Genomic DNA, 8,461 nt, shown 5'->3' with positions numbered 1-8,461 from the left:
AATGCAGCATTGGTGAGCATTTTCTTTGAAAAGATTTTCTTTTAAACTTTAAAAAATCTTACCAGCCCCAAACTTTTGAAAGGTAGTGTACTTTATTTTAAAAAAGCTAATTCTATACTAATTTACTTAGGGATGCATTGATTTTACATTTTAGACTAAAACCGATAATAATTTTCATGTTACGGCCAAATAACCAATAAATGTCTTATATTAAAACTCTATATTATTTTATTTAAATATATTAAAATAAAACACTAAAAACTACACTGAGTCATTTTAAGTGCTACAAGTGCATTTAGGCACTGCAACATTATAATATACAGTGTGAAAATTAATATTTATTTTGACATATGCTAAATATTGCTAAAGAAACATTTAACAGTGTTATTAAATTGTTAAGGTTATGTAACATTATTAACGTAATATTAACAAAAAATGATTTTTTAAAATAAATTAATACTTTTATTCAGCAAGGAGACATTCAATTAATAAAAAATGACAGTAAAATTATTTGTATTGTTACAAAAGATTTATTTATAAATAAATGCTGTTCTTTTAAGCTTTCAATTCATCATAGAATCCTAGTTTCCACAAAAATATTAAGCAGCATATCGACATTTTCAATTGTATTAATATAGAAAGCAGTAATTTCAAATGATATAATAATAATTATATTTCACAATATTGGACTACTGTTTTTACTCTATTTTTGATCAAATTAATGCAGCATTGGTGAGCATTTTCTTTGAAAAGATTTTCTTTTAAACTTTAAAAAATCTTACCAGCCCCAAACTTTTGAAAGGTAGTGTACTTTATTTTAAAAAAGCTAATTCTATACTAATTTACTTAGGGATGCATTGATTTTACATTTTAGACTAAAACCGATAATAATTTTCATGTTACGGCCAAATAACCAATAAATGTCTTATATTAAAACTCTATATTATTTTATTTAAATATATTAAAATAAAACACTAAAAACTACACTGAGTCATTTTAAGTGCTACAAGTGCATTTAGGCACTGCAATATTATAATATACAGTGTGAAAATTAATATTTATTTTGACATATGCTAAATATTGCTAAAGAAACATTTAACAGTGTTATTAAATTGTTAAGGTTATGTAACATTATTAACGTAATATTAACAAAAAATAATAAATGTAATTAAAAAGTGAGCATTAGATCACTGCAAAAGGTAATCTAAATGTAAAATGAGAAAATGTGCACAATTAAATACCAATAAACCTGAAAATCTCTAGTATCATCTGATAACCAATATCATTAATGTGCATCCTTACAGACACCTGTGTAAGAAACTCGACTTCATTTGTCCAGTCTTTTAATCTAGTCTTGACTTCTCTCACCACCTTCTGCAGGAGAAAGTGTCAAGGGTAGAACGAGTGGTGGGGGAGCATCAGCTTTTTTCACAGGGCCTTCAGGAACTTCAGAACTGGGTTTCAGAGTCCCAACAGGTCCTCAAGACCTGCTGATGCCCCACATCTGACAAGAGTGAAGTACAGTACAGGATGCGTTTCAGTAAATATACATGGATATTATTACAGTGCTATGTTTATAAACAGCTATTTCTTTGTTTCACATTCTGAAGACCAGATAGCAGTCGTGAGCCCGTGGCAGAAGCAGTTAGCGTGGAGCTAGCGGCGCAGCTCGCGTCTGATCTTCAGGAGGCAGCAGGATGCTGAGGCAGAGGTGATGCAGGGGACTAAAATTATGCACATAAATGGAATGATATAAAGATAGAGGATGTGGATTCTGTTTTAGAGTGTAATAATCCACATGGATTTTACAATTTATAGAGTCTTGTGTCTCCTGAAAGAAAAAAACTGATTTTATAAAACACAAAATTTAATATTTGGTATAATTCACTTATGCAATTTTGCATATTACTAACTAGACAAACATAAAAATGAAACATAATTCAGTCAATAATCAAGAAAATAGGATTCTGGGGGCAGTATGCTTTATAAAACCTGTTTTTGCAAAGGAAACTCACAAAGACACAAAGATTAGATGCAAAAAAGGGAAATTTTACTCTCTTCGGTTAGAATTCAATAACTCCTGTTTAGAAACTCCTGGTTATTTGAAAGATTCTTTTTTTCTGTACACTGTAAAAAATTGTGCCGTTAAATAACAGTAATTTACTGGCAGCAGGGTTGCCAGTAAGGTACTGTTAATTTACAGCTTTCAACCGTTAATTTACAACTCTAAATTTTTACAGTGTTTTACCGTAATTCTACCATGGAAATGAACTCTGCTCCCATTGCTTCAAACAGCTCGAGTTTAAAAACTAGCGTTCATACGATATTAGTACTGTGAACTTATTTCATTTGAGTCCACTGAGAAAGAATATTTCTTAGTATAAAATTGCAAACACTTAACGTGTAACAGCAAATTAACTAAAAACATGACTTTAACTCAAACCGTTGCAGTTCATTGCTAGCGATAGCACACGTGTGAAACGAAGTAACAAAGAGATCATTACTGTATCAGCAACTCCGGTACCCAGCATGCATTGCAGCATGAAGCTTTTGATTGTCACCATTGTTGAGATTCATGTGCTGATTCTTGATGTCTCTGTGTGTCGAATAGATGCCGTAGATTTAAAGCCTTTGAACATAAGAAGTTTTCAAAATCCATCATAATTGTCTATCATAAGCTCAGCTGGCAGTGTCATATAGCTATTGTAAATAGCATGAAACAATGAAAACCCACACTATATTTTTAAAGATCAGCCACTGAACGAGATCAGTGAATCAGGCCATAAAATGATGATTACACCATCATCAATAATTAACTAGAACCATTTAATCACAATTTTTCTACTCTTTGATTGCTGTACCAGATGTGTTTTACAAACACAGTTACAACAACCAGACAAGCAAGTTTAGGCGAAAATACACAAAAACGCCCAAGAGCTTAAGGGGATTTATTAAGAAGCGAGTCCTTTGAAGGGGGATCGTCATATATATAACATCATCCCTGGCATCAAACCATCTGAAAGAGTATTTCTTTTGACGTGCATTTGTGAATTGAGTGTGTGGATTTGATATCCATATGCAGAACTCACAAAGCTTTCACTGGGTGGATAAAAGATAGAAATCATTTTCACTTCTCTAATGAATGAAAGCATTTTGAACTAACTCAGTCCTCCTGTGATTATAATGCTGATATCTGGGCTGTCATGTTCACTGGATCCTCATGAAAACAGCATGTATGAAGCTGGGAGACACTGACCTGCAGTAAAGCCAGAAATATAACCTACTCCAGAGATAGAAACCTGCTTGGAGAATGAAGAAAGACTGGTTTCGTTTGTTTTGCCGAGTTGGTGCTTGTTGAACTATTTCTGAAGAAAAACTCTCCCACATCCCCAGACGAGTTTCACAGTTCAACAAAACACCAGGTCAGAGAAACAAAAAACATCTACAAATGCCATTATTCATGGCCAGTCATTTGTTTAGTTTTGAAAGTCATAAGTTATTGGTATTCATTATATTTCTAAACTGGGATTAAAAATAGTTATTTACCAGAAAAAAAGAAAAAGAAATCAAAGATGTTATAATTTAGACTTTTTTTTCCAAGTTTTCCTTGAGCATTATCATATCAGTGAATGATTAGTATTCAGCTCAAAGCTCCATGTGTTTCTTAATTGTGCATCTTGTCTTGTTCAGCCTTGATTATGAGACTCATTCATTTAGTGTTTGTTCCTGAGTGTAAAGCCACAACCACAGATGGTCGCACTAGACTAACATGTGAATTATCTACAGACACAGCAACGGTTGTAATATAAATGTCTTTATTTATTTATTTTTAAACATAATTCAGCATATCCCTCTATGGCATGGGGTAATGCTCAGGCAACAAACTACCTTTCTGGACCTCACACCACCCCTTTAAATTTGCATTTGCGTGTGGACATTTTTACAGTAATATATTGGCAATACTGTTGGCAGTAATTTACTGTTAATTGTGCAGTTCTTTAGTGTAGTATAGTTTACAGCATTTTACTGTAAAGATACCATGGATTAAATTAAAACTCGTGTTAACTAATTTCATTTTTAGAAACCGACTTCCTTAAACTGACCAACTGCAAATTAAGTTTATAAACGAATATGTTTAACGTTGAGCATACCTTGAACATATTGCATTTGAGCCTACTTAGAAATAAAGCAAAATAACTGAATGAAGCACAACCAGTAAAATATCACAATTAAATTTAATTTCTTACAGATAACAACTGGTTAAACACAGCACCCATGCATGTGGGTGTTGTACGGTACACTGCAACAGTGTTGCCAGTGTATTACTGTTTTTCTAAAGTGAGTTTGCCATAAAATTAATTTATAGTTTATTACTGTTAAAATAAATGTTGTGGGTGTGTCTTTTTATCTTACACGTTTAACCCTTTCAACCCCACAGGAAAATCCTGTAGTGTCCACACTACAAAGTGTAAAAATAACACTGAAGCAGGGTTGCAGTGCGATAATTCTGGCTGTGTTCGAAACCGCATACTTCCCTACTATATAGTAGGCAAAAAGCAGTAGGTGAGCAAATAAGTATGTTTGAATCTTAAGTATTCATAAAAGAATAGGCGATTAGTAGGAGTGCACTAATTCTCGCGAGATTTAGACGTACGTATACTTATTTTGCGTTCGAATATGCCTACTTACCTACTATATAGTAGGGAAAAAGAGTATGTGAAGAAGGAAGTACGTTCGAAACCTCAGTATTCATAAAAGAGTAGGCGAGAAATCCTCGGATGTCCTACTGCTTCAGCCCAGATTCTGGAGTGTGCATCAGATGGCCACTTTTCTATCCCAGGATGCCACGGGAGAGGATACATCATGAAGAAGAAGAAGAAGAGGATACGGCATCATCGAATATTGTAAAGAAGATGGACGCGGGTGTTTTCAAATGTGAGTATTACAAACCAAAGACACGGTTCCTTGTGTTAAAATTGCGTTTGTTGAGCTACTGTAGAGTAAACTGTTCAATTGTGAAAGGTGTAAAGATGCTACATAGCATAGTATATTTCTGATTTTGTCATAAAAATACATTTTATTATGAATAGCTAACAGGGGAGCTGTAGTAATCACACGTATGTCTCTCAAAGTGAATTTACATTCATTCTAACCCATATATATCTTAAATACGCGTACTAAATGTCCATTTTAACAACTGACAGGAAAATCTTAGATAAAAATGTCAGATGAGCACATGAAATAGACGTCTGAGTGAGTGCCCATCGGTACTATGATACGGTCTAAATCCTGACTGGAAATCCTCACAGATACCATTTTTCTCTAAGAAGGAATATAATTGTGAGGATACTACCTTTTCTAGTAATGTGTGCTCATACTAATGTGAGGTCAAAGTGCACTCACTGCACAGAGACTAGGTACCCAGCATTATTTGCAGCATGAAGCTTTTGATTGTCACCATTGTTGAGATTCATACACTGATTCTTGATATTTCTCTTTGTTTTTAAATGACACATTAGTTCAAAATGCTTGTGATATATCATGCTTTTAAAGTTCTTCATAAATGATTACACTGTTGGCTCCTACACTGTATAATCAAAGAGCTATTATAATTAGAAACTTTAGATTAATAACTTCTCACAAAGTTAATCTAGGTGATGATTGTGTTTTATCATCAATAACAAACCGATATCACCTAGTTACAGTCTCTTTTTGGTGTTTCTTGACATAACAATTGTGCTTTACAAACACAGTTACAGCAGCCAAAAAAAATATAATGTTATAAAGTCGAGGGTCAAGAGCCCAACTAAAGCAAACACTAATCACCTTGATGGTAGCATCAAATGAAACAATAAAACATCATCATCTAAATATCTGTTAATTCTCAATAAGCGCTTTTGTGGATGTCTGACAGAAATAAAGTCAGTCTGGTTAATAATGAGTGAAGCTGGTGATGCTGTTTGTGGAGTTGTTTAATCATTCTCTGCTGAGATCACAAAAGATTGAATGTCTTTTGTATTTCAGTTGATTTCATCGAAGGCTGTGTCTGGAAGTCAGTTGTATGTTTGGAGAAGGTTCTTATAACAAAAAACTGTTAGCTGAGTGTGCACTCATACTGTAAGAGCACTCTGATATCACTGTGATAGTGTTGAGAAACAGGATATAGAAAGCCTCCTCGGTGACCGATATTTGAACTGCCTCCTCTCAACCTGCTCAACATTTTGAATTCACAATGAGCTCACATATTACTCACACTGTGAGTATCACCGTACGAGAATGGTGTGATGTCACTGTGATCATCGCATGATCTCACGTGTTGACGGTGATGTATGTGTGCTTTTTTGCAGTAGAATTCACTGTTATCAACACTGCTTACATTAGATGTTACTGTAAGTAATGTAAATAAACAAATTTACATAAAGAAATTAAACTTAAGTTATGTTTTATTTGTCCATTAGTATTGTTGATAAATTGAGGAACATTTATGCTGGATAAAAAGCAACTTAACACATCAGCAACTACCTCAACATGTGAATGTAGTATTGAGTACATAACTCACAGAGGTGACTTGACTCTTGTCTGGATGTTACAGGGACAGATGAGACACACGTGTGTTTATCCGGTGCAGGGTGTTGCAGGAATTCTGCCATCAAAGGCTTTGATGAGTACACTACAGAAATTAATAAAACATTTTTTAAATTTTAAGTTGTAGTTTATTTTAATTATTGTAATGTCAAACAGAGTTATTACAGTACTTTTCTGATTCTTGATTTCTGTGCCTTTGCTGCAGAGCTTTTGTGGTGGAGCAGGGCCTACAAGGCAAAATTACTGCAGCATTTGTGAAAAAAAAACCTAAAACAAAAATATAAAGTAAGATAATTTTGTTACTTCTAATACAGAAATCAAATCACACTCTGCTATTAGAGTGACTGCTTTTGTGTTATGTTTGTGCATTTTTATAGGATCTGAAATGTCCGCAGACTGGCTTGGGCACTGAGGATCCTGGAAATGGTATAGTGCCATGGATGAGGCAAATGGGGGCAGACCCTCCATCACTATATATATATATATGCATACTGTGCAAAAATCATAGGCCACCACTTGCTTTGATGTTTTAGCAATGCTTTAATGAGCATCCATATTTATTTTCCACTCTCTTTATTAAGATAAAAACAGAAAATAAAGGAGATACATAAACAAAATAAATAAAAAAAATCTGAACAAAATGGCTTCATTAGGTGTACTGGCCTCGTTGAACCCACATTCAAGCAAGTCCAGCAAGTTAAACACCTTCACGCAATAACTCCCGGAACCACGAGGTGACGTTGAGAGTGTAACTTTATCACATGCATATTCTATAACAGTTCTCTATATTACGTATGAGCATAACCAATTCTTATAGTGATTACTCAACTCAACCAATGAATTCACTATACTTTCAAAAATATATTAACTTATAAAATAATATCACATGTGAAAGATGAGAAAATATACACCGCATCAGCAAGCATAAACATGCCATTCTAAATAACATCAAATAGGCATCTCTAACTACACAAAATGCACTGAACACAATCATGAGTAATGACAAACAAGATGACTTACAGGGAATGCCTTATTAATAACTTTGAACGGAGGATATCTTTGGATTAATGAATGCCCATAACATGAACGATCTCTGCCTCTGATTCAGTCTCTTTTTGATGACATCACTAATTATATAGTCTTTTACTGATGAGGTCACTTTCTAATTTCTTGCTCTACCTCATATGACCACAAGAGGTCGCTTGGCTACATGATATCACACCTGGCAATTCCAGGACAATTATCATCATTATTTTTTGTATTATTGCAGCTGATGTTATAGCAACAAAAGACACCCTCGGCTGCTATTTGTAACCAAAACGTTGCCAGGTTTTTTTGTTGTTGTTTTTTTGTTTTTACTAAAAAAGCGCCCTTGTCAACTTTTTCTTGTCAAAAAAGATGGCAAGTGTGAACACGCCCTTTTCTCTTTTTAGTTTAAGAGAACATGTAAGTGTGACCAGCTCTATTCAGGTAAGGATACTCTCCTCTTCTTCACTAAGTGACAAAGATATTGAATTTATGGTCCATTTTGTTAGATATTTTTTACTAGGGTTTATGCATAAACATACCCAGCTATCCCTTGACTTTATATTAATTTTTCCTTTTAACATTGTGAAGTGCTCACATACTACTTTTGCCCTTCATAAACCATTGTTTTCACTTAAACAAATGAAAGGAGACAAACTGTAACTCTAAACTCAATTGTGCTTTTCAGATGCTGTCACATCCTGCAACCTCATCGTCTGCAGAGAGAAACTGCCATTCAATCACACCAAAATACACATAATGATTAACTTAGAGGTATCATAGAGGATTGTGAAGATATTTCACTGGAGCTTGGTCTTCAATACACTATTTTATGTTCTATTTTGTTTTA

The 8,461-nt window shown here is 33.9% G+C and overlaps 1 long non-coding RNA gene across 1 annotated transcript in view; it reads left to right on the top strand.

Annotated features, from left to right (window-relative positions):
• Window positions 1–371: 371 nt before the first annotated feature.
• The window catches only part of LOC107726257 (uncharacterized), a 16,146-nt gene continuing 8,056 nt past the window's right edge, over window positions 372–8,461 (top strand). Inside the window, exons 1-3 of the long non-coding RNA XR_001638249.1 lie at window positions 372–381; window positions 6,437–6,449; window positions 6,791–6,797. This is a non-coding gene — a long non-coding RNA (uncharacterized LOC107726257). The remainder of the gene's footprint in view (window positions 382–6,436; window positions 6,450–6,790; window positions 6,798–8,461) is intronic.

This window comes from Sinocyclocheilus rhinocerous, unplaced genomic scaffold, assembly GCF_001515625.1.
Source record: "Sinocyclocheilus rhinocerous isolate Xijiao unplaced genomic scaffold, SAMN03320098_v1.1 scaffold7235, whole genome shotgun sequence".
In the NCBI taxonomy this organism is placed as follows: domain Eukaryota; kingdom Metazoa; phylum Chordata; class Actinopteri; order Cypriniformes; family Cyprinidae; genus Sinocyclocheilus; species Sinocyclocheilus rhinocerous.
Note: the sequence above shows the minus strand (reverse complement) of the source record. Positions and strands in the feature narration are given on the sequence as shown.